Source organism: Mustela putorius, unplaced genomic scaffold (assembly GCF_011764305.1).
Source record: "Mustela putorius furo isolate JIRA1106 unplaced genomic scaffold, ASM1176430v1.1 tig00537303_pilon_pilon_pilon, whole genome shotgun sequence".
NCBI classification, from domain to species: Eukaryota; Metazoa; Chordata; class Mammalia; order Carnivora; family Mustelidae; genus Mustela; species Mustela putorius.
This window is the reverse complement of record NW_025422441.1, coordinates 1,437,813-1,448,783: the sequence shown is the minus strand read 5'-3', so window position 1 is coordinate 1,448,783 and position 10,971 is coordinate 1,437,813. Positions and strand designations below refer to the sequence as shown.

General features: G+C 54.4%; 1 long non-coding RNA gene across 1 annotated transcript; it reads right to left on the bottom strand.

The window, feature by feature from the left end:
• Positions 1-6,106: 6,106 nt before the first annotated feature.
• On the bottom strand, positions 6,107-6,574 carry LOC123390342. Its single transcript, XR_006604948.1, has 2 exons — positions 6,439-6,574; positions 6,107-6,270 (listed from the first exon to the last, which is right to left on the bottom strand). It is a non-coding gene; the product is annotated as an uncharacterized LOC123390342 (long non-coding RNA).
• Positions 6,575-10,971: the final 4,397 nt, after the last annotated feature.

Below are 10,971 nucleotides of genomic sequence, written 5' to 3'. Positions count from 1 at the left end.
TCTCGTTTTGCGTGGCTCCCGATGTCTCACTGTGTGATCGCTCGTGGCAGTCCCTTCCCGTGAGTCCCGCTTGGCATTCCCTGAGTCCTTGGGCGGTGGATGTCCCTGGGCTCTTTCTGAAAATGGTCCAGGCGATCTGGAGAGACCCAGCTTGATGATCCTCACTCCTATCTCGTCAGGACTTCCCATGCACAGGCTGCCTAGACCTTCACATCGTGGATGTCCCCAAGCAGGGCACCTGTTCCTTGGCCAGAGGGGGCCTAGGCTGAGGCCGCACTGCCCATGGGCGTTTCTCTGGCTTCTTCCAGTCACCCAAGCATGGTCCCCTGCCCAGGGCCACGTCCTGTGTTCATCCCTCAGCGTGAGGGTTCCCTGAGGACGTGAGTGACAAGAACCCTTAGCCAGCATGAGGGTGTTTCTCCTGGTTGTCGGGCGGGAACAGGTGTCCCTCCCGCCTTGTGGACATCAGCTTCCTTCTCTTGTCGCGATACTGCCAGACAGACCATTGCCGCCCTACGTCTTCAGTGTCGCCGCGGTCTTTCAAAGTCCTGTCCTGGGGTGCCGGGGTGGCTCCGAAGGTTAGGTGTCTGCCTTCAGCTCGGGTCCCAATGCCAGGGTCCTGGGATCAAGCCCTGCATCGGGTTTCCTGCTCAGTGGGGAGTCTGCCTCTCCCTCTCCTGCTTCCCCTCTTGTGCTCACACGCTCGCTCGCTCTCTGACAAAGAAATAAAATCTTAACGAAAAAAAGGAGGACATGTGATCTGATGAGCACTAGGGATTACACACAACTAGCTATCCTTGAACGCTACAATCCTTGAACACAAAACAAATGATGTGGGGCACCTGGGTTGCTCAGTGGGTTGCACTCAGCTCTGGTCATGATCCTCAGGTTCTGGGATCGAGCCCCATGTCAGGCTCCCTGCTCAGTGGGGAGTCTGCTTCCCACTCTGCTTCTGCCCATCCTCTCTCTTGTCTCTCAAATAAATAACTTCTCCCCCCTCCATAAAAAATCTCAGACAAATGTCCTGTGCATTTGTGCTGAGGTCATTAGGTTTCGGAGAAGAGGACAGTGTGCTCACAGCACCGAGGAGAATGACTTCCGAGGCGGAAGCATGGCTCAGCCCACCACACAGCCATGCGTACCCGCTGAATGAAACTTTTCAGCCAAGCATCTCATTATCCAGAACCTTTCTGAAGGGACCACTCAGAATCTGCTTCAAAAAAGGAAAATTGAGGGGCGCCTGGGTGGCTCAGTGAAGTGTCTGCCTTCGGCTCCAGTCGTAATTCCAGGGCCCCGGGATTGAGCCCCGCACTGGGCTCCCTGCCCCCAAGGGAACCTGCTTCTCCCTCTCCTACTCACCCTGCTTGTCCCCCCCACTCCTTTTTGCTGTCTCTGTCAAATAAATAAGATATTTTTTTTAAAAAATAGAAAAAAGGAAAGTTGGGAAAGGGGGAAATGTTTGGCAGGCTCACGAGTTCCAGCCTGCCCCACGGGGGGTGGAGAGCTTCCTTTTTTTTATTATTATTTTTATTAACATATAATGTATTATTTGCCCCAGGGGCACAGGTCTGTGAATCTTCAGGCTTACACACTTCACAGCACTCACCATAGCACAGACCCTCCCCAATGTCCATAACCCAACCACCCTCTCCCCATCCCCCACCCTCAGCAGCCCTCAGTTTTTTGTGTGAGATTCAGAGTCTCTTATGCTTTGTCTCCATCCTGATCCCATCTTGTTTCATTTTTTCCTTTCCTACCCCCCATAATCCCCCCTCTGCCTCTCGAATTCCTCAAATCAGAGAGATCATGTGATAATTGTCTTTCTCTGATTGACTTTTTTCGCTAAGCATAATATCCTCTTGTTCCATCCATGTCATCGCAAATGGCAAGATTTCATTTCTTTTGATGGCTGCATAGTATCCAATTGTATATATACACCATATCTTTCTCCATTCATCTGTTGATGGACATCAAGGCTCTTTCCATAGTTTGGCTATCGTGGACATTGCTGCTATAAACATTCGGATGCACGTGCCCCTTCGGATCACTACATTTGTATCTTTAGGGTAAATACCCAGTAGTGCAATTGCTGGGTCATAGGGTAGCTCTATTTTCAACTTTTTAAGGAAACTCCATGTTTTTTCCAGAGTGGCTGCACCAGCTCGCATTCCCACCAACAGTGGAGGAGGGTTCCCCTTTCTCCGCATCCTCGCCAGCATCTGTCATTTCCTGACTTGTTGATTTTAGCCATTCTGACTGGTGTGAGGTGGGATCTCATTGTGGTTTGGATTTGTATTTCCCTGATGCCGAGTGATGTGGAGCACTTTTTCATGTGTCTGTTAGCCATCTGGATATCTTCTTTGCAGAAATGTCTGTTCATGTCCTCTGCCCATTTCTTGGATTATTTGTTCTTTGGGTGTTGAGTTTGATAAGTTCTTTATAGATTTCGGATATTAGCCCTTTATCTGATATGTCATTTGTGAATATCTTCTCCAGTTCTTTCATTTGTCTTTTGGTTTTGTTGACTGTTTCCTTTGCTCTAAGCTTTTGATCTTGATGAAGTCCCAATAGTTCATTTTTGCCCTTGCTTCCCTTGCCTTTGGCGATGTTCCTAGGAAGATGTTGCTGCGGCTGAGGTCGAAGAGGTTGCTGCCTGTGTTCTCCTCAAGGATTTTGTTGGATTCCTGTCTCACATTGAGGTCTTTCATCCATTTTGAGTCTCTTTGTGTGTGGTGTAAGGAAATGGTCCAGTTTCGGGGCACCTGGGTGGCTCAATGGGTTAAGCCTCTGCCTTCAGTTCAGGTCATGATCCCAGGGTCCTGGGATTGAGCCCCACATTGGCCTCTCTGCTCATCGGGGACCCTGCTTCCCCCTCTCTCTCTGCCTGCCTCTCTGCCTGCTTGTGATCTCTGTCTGTCAAATAAATAAATAAATAAATAAAAAGAAGTTGTCCAGTTTCATTCTTCTGCATGTGGCTGTCCAATTTTCCCAGCACCATTTGTTGAAGAGACTGGACATTCCTTCCCGCTTTGTCGAAGATTAGTTGAGGGTCCATTTCTGGGCTCTCTACTCTGTTCCATTGATCCATGTGTCTGTTTTTGTGCCAGTACCTTGCTGTCTTGATGATGACAGCTTTGTAATAGAGCTTGAAGTCTGAAATTGTGATGCCACCAACTTTGGTTTTCTTTTTCAATGTTTCTCTGGCTATTCGGGACCTTTTCTGGTTCCATATAAATTTTAGGATTATTTGTTCTATTCCTTTGAAAAAAAATGGATGGTATTTTGGTAGGTATTGCATTATATGCATAGATTGCTTTAGGTAGCACAGACATTTTCACAGTATTTGTTCTTCCAATCCATGAGCATGGAACATTTTTCCATTTCTTTGTGTCTTCCTCAATTTCTTTCATGAGTACTTTATAGTTTTCTAAGTACAGATTCTTTGCCTCTTTGGTTAGGTTTATTCCTAGGTATCTTATGGTTTTGGGTGCAACTGTAAATAGGACTGACTCCTTAAATTCTCTTTGTTCTGTCTTGCTGGTGATGTATAGAAATGCAATTGATTTCTGTGAATTGATTTTATATCCTGACACTTTCCTGAATTCCTGTATAAGTTCTAGCAGTTTTGGGGGTAGAATCTTTTGGGTTTATGCATAAAAAGTAACATATCATCTGCAAAGCCTGAGAGTTTGATTTCTTCTTTGCCAATTTGGCTCCTGTTATTTCTTATTATTGTCTGATTGCCTAGGCTGGGACTTCTAGTACTATGTGGACTAGCAGTGGTGATAATGGGCATCCCTCCCGTGTTCCTGACCTTAGCAGAAAAGCTCTCCGTTTTTCTCCATTCAGAATGATACTCATGGTGGGTTTTTCATAGATGGCTTTGATGATACTGAGGTATGTACCCTCTATCCCTACACTGTGAAGAGTTTTGATCAAGAAAGGATGCTATGCTTTGTCAAATGCTTTTTCTGCATCTATTGAGAGTATCATATGGTTCTTGTTCTTTCTTTTTTTAATGTATTGTATCACATTGATTGATTTGCAGATGTCGAACCAAACTTGCAGCCCTGAAATAAATCCCACTTGTTCGTGGTGAATAATCCTTTTAATGTACTGTTGGATCCTATTGGCTAGTATTTTGGTGAGAGCTTTCACATCTGTGTTCATCAAGGATATTGGTCTATAATTCTCTTTTTTGATGGGATCCTTGTCTGGTTTTGGGATCAAGATAATGTTGGCCTCATAAAATGAGTTTGGAAGTTTTCCTTCCATTTCTATCTTTTGGAATAGTTTCAGGAGAATAGGTATTAATTCTTCTTTAAATGTTTATTAGAATTTCCCTGGGAAGCCATCGGGCCCTGGACTCTTGTTTGTTGGGAGATTTTTGATGACTGCTTCAATCTCCTTAGGTTATGGGTCTGTTCAGGTTTTCTATTTCTTCCTGGTTCAGTTTTGGGAGAGCTTCCTTTTGAAGAAGAGAAGGGAAAGGAACAGGAGCTGAGGTACTCTGCAGAGCATACACCATGAGTGTGAGCCCAGCAGCGGCGGCGGCCACGTGTGGACACAGTGACCAGCCACTGACCGCAGAACCCAAGAGCCATATCCTGCAGCACAGAGCTCTGGGTCACTTGGAACATCTGGATGCAACCAGCTCCCAGCTGTGATGCATGTTCCTCGTCAACGTTCCTGATCAGTCCCTCTCAGCCTTCAGTATATGCCAAGGGCACTGTGTCAAGCCCAGCACCAGGCATCCCTGTCCAGCACCAGGCTCCCTCCAGAAACCAACGTGCTCCCTGATGGCCCGAGGCAGCCTGGGCAGCCTGAGCCGCAGAGTGAGCTCCCACTCTGGGAGCCTGGAGAAGTGGTTTTTAACTCCTGGCCTCCAAGATTTTTCCTCCATCTGTAAAACCATACTGAACGTGTAAGAACCATGGTAGTTATGATATTGCTTTCATGTATCAACCATGAGCAGTCTTGAGCCCTCAGGTGTGACCTGGTCCGCAGTTTCTGATAGTCACATAGCTAGAAGGTTATGGAGGAGGGACTGTCATTCTTCTACCTTACAATCAGCAAACGGAAGCCCAAAATATAAACATCTTTCTTTGCCTGAGTATATAAGGCTAATGGGTGGGACAGCGGGGATCAGCACCCTCATCCCTGTGACTGCATGGCCAGAGGTCCTCCTGGGCTTCCACACAAAGCCAGGTATGGGGAGACCTTCCTGCCGATGAAGGCCAGGGATCAGGGTGCATGAGGAGGAAACTCTCTGGGGAAACTGACCCCAGCTGGACCACCTGAAGGATGCTGGGTCTGACCAAGACTGACTCTGGGATTCAGCGGGGTCTATGAGGCCTCCTGTCCTTCAGTTCTTCCCTGCCACAGCAGTTGAAATAAGAAGCAAGCAGCCCGCCCGTCACCCCTAGGAAACAGGGCTAACATCTCCCCGGGGCCTGATGCCACCCCACGTCCACCCACCCGCCGAGAGCTGCACACATGTCTCCCACACCCTGCTCAGTCCCTGTAATCCCTGAGCCCAGTCTGGGATGTTCCCCTGACAGAGACTTCGGGCACACCCAGCACCTCTGTCCAGGAGCTCCCCTGGTGCCCATGTGCCTCTCACCTAGGCGGAGCCTCCAGGGCTCCAGGGTCTGGTGCTCGGACAGACCAAGTTTACAGCTCTCCTTCTCCTAACTGCCCTGGGTAAGACGTGCCTTCCCCTTATCTGAATAAAATTCATATCTGTTTCCGCTCAGAGGCTGTCTGTCCTTCTGAAGATAAGGCAAGAGAATACCAACTGCCTAGATCCTGGTCCTTCCTTCCCGGTAAGATCTGGGAGAGCCGCCAGCATGGAAGGTGAGGGGTGCTTGGAAGGAGGGACATGGCATAGACAGGAGGCCAGCCGGCACACCGTGCTCCTCCATGCCCGGGGAACACTCCCCACTGCCCCCTTCCCACTCCTCCATGCCCTGGGCACACTCCTCCCCGCTAAGGCCCCAGATTCCCCTGGTCCTCCACTGAAGGATTAGATCCTGCTTACGGAGTCGAGACCCCCCAAGGCCCACTTCCCCGTCAGGCCAAGGAGGGCTGGGGTCCATGCTCTGAGTTATATTGTGGGAAAATGTTTTCATTTTAATTTTTGTAAACGACAATGAAAGAGTCATAACAATAATGCTGATGTGATCATACACACGATGGAGTCGTGAACCCAGCCTGGAGTGCTGTTGCCTTCGTACTGGTGCAGTCCGACGCGTACTTGTTAATCTTCCTCTACGGAGAGAAGAGCCCATGAAGGGACCGGGCCTTGGACCTGTGAGAGCAGCAGCACCCGGCCGAGGGGTCTCGGCTGCTCAGTCCCATGTCCCCTCTCTCTTTCTGCCCCTCCCACACACGTGTGTGCACACGCGGCTCTCCGAAGGGCATCGCGACTCGTGGTACCTGAGGAGCCGCACGACCAGCAGCTCTCTGCAGCAGTGAGTACGTATTTACTGAGCGCCCACCGTTCGCCAAGTAATTTTGCGGGTTTGGGGCACCGGCTGGACTCCACCGCAAACTTCTCTGCATGGACTTTGCGCGCTAGTCAGAGAGTCGACACCTAGATGGGGCGGGAGAGGCGTGTGTGCTGAGGGCGGGGTAGAGGCCGGGGGCGGGGGAGAACAGGGTGCCCGAGCTCAGCTGAGGACAACAAGCCTCTCTCCAATCAAGTCAATCTTTTCACCTTATTCCCAAGTTTTGACTTTTTTTCCTTAGTGGGGAACCAGGAGATGGAAATACATTTTTACAGATATGTGAAGCCACCAGACAGGCCACCAGGGAATTCGGTAGCCAAGTCTGAAAACCAAGCCGGGGGCCCTGCCAGAGTGGGGCTGGGGGTCTCTTGGGGGAGGGGCCGCAGGAAGGAGACCCCCCAGCACTGAGTGCGTGAGCAAGGAGTGAGTCGGGGACTGAAGTCAATGCCTGGGCTTGCACCGCAGCGGTCCCAGGTGGACATGAACACAGTTGTGTTTGTGGAGTGACGGCTGGGAACCCTTCTAGAGCAGGAGCGAGAGGAGAAGCAGCCACAGAACACAGAGAAGGTTCTCGGCCACTTTTCTATAAAAGTAGACAAATGGGGACTCGCTGGACAGGAGGAGACATCAGGAAGAGAAGGGTGTCCTCACAGCTGATACCCCGGTGGGGCGCTGCTCTACCAAGGGGACAGCGGTGAGAGGAGCAGCTCCTGGAGCCCTGTCCTTGAGCAGAGAGACGGGGGCGAGTGCTGCTGGGGAGCAGAGCGCGGGCCACTGGCCCCCCTGCAGCCACGACCCTTGCTGGGACGAGTGAGGTGGCGATGCAGCCAGCAGGAGCCTCTCTCTCAGGCTCTCTCTGAGTCACGAACACTAGACCCCCAACTTATGACGCTCAGGAAAGAGTGTCCTTGGGGAGCCCCTCGCCCTCGGACACAACTATGAAGAAAAGAGAAGAGGACACTGTCGCTTTCAGAGGGTGAGCGGGCGCTACAACACCCGCCGGGGAGCAGGCGGTTCGGAGACCTCCACACGTAAAAGCCGCAGGAGGCGAACGCGGTCTGTTCTTCGGGGGGGGGCCATCCAGGAGGGAGGACAACCAGGAGCCGGACGCAAAGAGGGAGCAGACAGAAGGGCGGCCTGTCCGCACCGAGCGCCAGGGAGCGTGTACGCACAGACACGTCCTCGGGGTGACTCAGGGCTCTCACAGCGGATCTGGGAGCACTGGACCGGCTCAGATGCTCCCCACAGTGTTTGGCAGAGCCCCCCCGGATTGCGGCCTTGGAGACAAGGAAGAGAAGCAACGCTCACCACCGTCAGCTGTCCACCAAGGCCAAGGCCGTCGGCCATTCTGAAGAAGCATTTCTCAGTCCCTGCATCGCCAACCCTCGTGAGGGTCACCCCTTCTGCAGCGAGACCTCCTGGCTGCGCGGGCCCGGGGAGCGGCTTCGGGTGTGCGCCCTCCGACCCCCAGGCCCTGAGAGTGGACAGCAGGCGCTACGCCCCCAGGGCCCTGGCGGCGACCGTCTTTGCTCTCTCTGCTGCCTCCGTCCCTGGAAGCTCCAGTTAGGAGGGGGCTGTGTGCTGCCTCAAGAGCAGCGGTCTCCCCAAACCTGGGCTTTTGGGGGATGCTTCCTTGTTGGTGATGCGAGCAGTGCGCAGCGGGGCCTCGGGGCAGCAAGCACTTGGCTTGTCAGACCTGGCCAGGGCCCCACCCTCTTCCTTCAGGGCTTCAAGGACACAGAAACCAGGAAGAGTGGAGTTTCAGGAACTCACTTGGCCTCTGGGTCTTCTAACAGGAGCCATCACAGGGGGCACCTGCTGCTCTCCCCGGAGGCACTTGCCCAGATTCCTCACACGACACCGACACCGTTGTCCCAAAGACCCGCATGTGCCCATCCTACACAGGCACCTGTTGCCCGCCTGATCTCTCTTTCTGTTCACGGAAGACCGCAGCCCCCAGCACCTGGTTCCTGGCCTTGTCTTGATGAAGTTTTAGAATATAGGTGAGGTTCAACGGGGGTAAGGTCTGGAGCCGAGGACCCAGAAAGAATTCTTGAGACATCTTTGGTGCAAAACGGTGGTTTATTAAAGCCCGGGGACAGGACCTGTGGGAAGAGCTGCTGCCCCGGGGATGTGAGGGGGGCAGGTTCTGCATGTGCGATCCCCGGGGATGTGAGGGGGCAGGTTCTGCATGTACAATCCCCGGGGATGTGAGGGGGCAGGTTCTGCATGTGCGATCCCCGGGGATGTGAGGGGGCAGGTTCTGCATGTACAATCCCCGGGGATGTGAGGGGGCAGGTTCTGCATGTGCGATCCCCGGGGATGTGAGGGGGGCAGGTTCTGCATGTGTGATGGGGTTGGGGAGAGAAGAAAGAGAGGTGTCAACGGAACTTCCATCCGCTAACGGGGACCTGCAAGACCCGGGATGCCAGAGGCCTTGCCATCGCCATGTTAGCAGGCTGTTAACATTAAGATGTTGTGAGATTCCCGGAGAACGTCAGAACGTCACACACGTCCCACCCGGGAGTGGGGGTGGGAGGGCTGCAGCGTGTCAGGTTCTTCCCCTCCCACGGAACCCAGCAACCCTGTCCCATGACTCACCTGGGAACCTGCCATCTGCCAGTCTTTCTCTCCCACGCCCCGGACCCCACTTGCCCACAGGAAGCATCACCGTCTCTCCGGAGCCCTCCCTCGCTGCACGCCCTGCCACAGCCCCATCTTGTTAGCGCATTGGCCCAGCCTGAGAATGCAGGGTCTTTCCCCACACCCTCCTAATCTACCCCACCCAGATCTCCTGCTTGAGGCTCTGGTCTTGCAACGCTCACACCCTGAAGATCCCGGACCACTGGGCAATGTCACAGCTTAGCGGCCTGGTGGACTGAGTCAGCCACGGGCCCAAAGGTCGGTACTCTATCACCACCAGGTTTATGATGCTGGGCAAGTCACTGGCCTGCCTCATCTACTTTTATAGCCTCAGATACAGAAGAGGTGGTAATTAAGCCACATTGCGTAATGAACACTGAGAAGCTCCCGGAATAGACTGAATATTTTCCGTAAATGCCAGAGTCCCGATGCACGTTTCCTGCTCAGACAGTGGCTCTGAAAAGCTGGGCAGGTAAGCAAACACAGCCTCGTCCCAGGCCAATGTGCAGCCATGTTCCCCACGGTCACAGTGCCCGCAGCCCTCCACCTCCGCGGCCACCACGACCCCTCTCCCTTGACCCAGAGCCATGGGGAAAGGGGAGCCAGGCAGGACACCCTCCCTCGGACAGCAGTCCCCTCTCCCCCCCACACACACAGTCAGGCCCCTCCTGCCTCTTGAGGCGAGATGAGGCACCCAGGAAGGGCAGGCACGGCCAGGAAGGAGGAGGTCGTTGGATGGAGAGGAAGGGGCGCGGGACCCGCCAGCCGAGAGGTCTGCGCCAGCGCAAAGCTCCCTGACAAACGTGTGTGGACCCGGGCCTCTACCCACACACCAAACACTTAGGCTGCTTTAAGGGGAAATACACTGTTGCTGTTTTTAACAGCGCTTCTCCAGCCCTACCGCGCGGGAGCCTCACCGGGACGTCGCCGACAGAGTGCAGGCTCCGATTTGGCGGCTCAGACACAGCCACGCACCACTGTCCGTCTCCAACGGGCCTTGGGCGCAGTGGGAGCCGCCCCCCGCCCCAGCCGGTCCGCGGGACCAGGCGTGGAGGCGTGAGGCTTCGGTGCAGAGAACGCCCCAGCAACACCACCACCGTCCCCCCTCCCCCAAAAAAACCCAAACATTGCAGGCTGGGCTCCCAGACACAGCCGCAGACCTGGCCTGCTCTGGACGCTGCTGTGTCCACAGTGGCCGTGGCCCCAGCACCGGGCCTCCTCGGGCCCACGCGCAGCTGCCATCCCGCCGGCCGGCTCCAGGGCGGCCTCCAACTGCCACCCTCCGCGCCTGCCGATGGGCTTGGGAACCTAGTCTTCTGGCAAGTTCCACCTGGCACTTCTGATTGGTGGAGCTACGTCACATGTCCAGCCACCGCCGCAGGGGAGGCTGGGAAATGTAGTTTTCGAGCGTCCACTGTGGGGAGGAGGCGCCGCATGGTGGAGAACTGTCCGCAACGAGTGCCACCCGCTAGGACGGCTGGTGCGAGGTCGAGTCACGAGTGCTGGCGAGGACGCGGGGCACCGGGGCCCATGTGCTGCTGGCGGGGACGTAAAATGATGCCGCCGCTGCGGAACACGGTCTGGATTCTCCCCAAACCCTAGGCCGGAGTCCCCTTTGGACTTGCAGGCCCGCTCGGGGCAGGGGTGCAGGGGTGCAGGGGCAGGGCCCCCAGAGAGCCACGCACCGCGTCCGCAGCAGCCGCGCCTCCGGCCGGGTGACCGACCGACACGACGCAGTCGGGCTGCCGCAGAGGAAGGAGGAGACGCGGTCACCTGCTACCGCGGGTGGACCTGGAGGACGGCGAGACAGGCCGGGGCC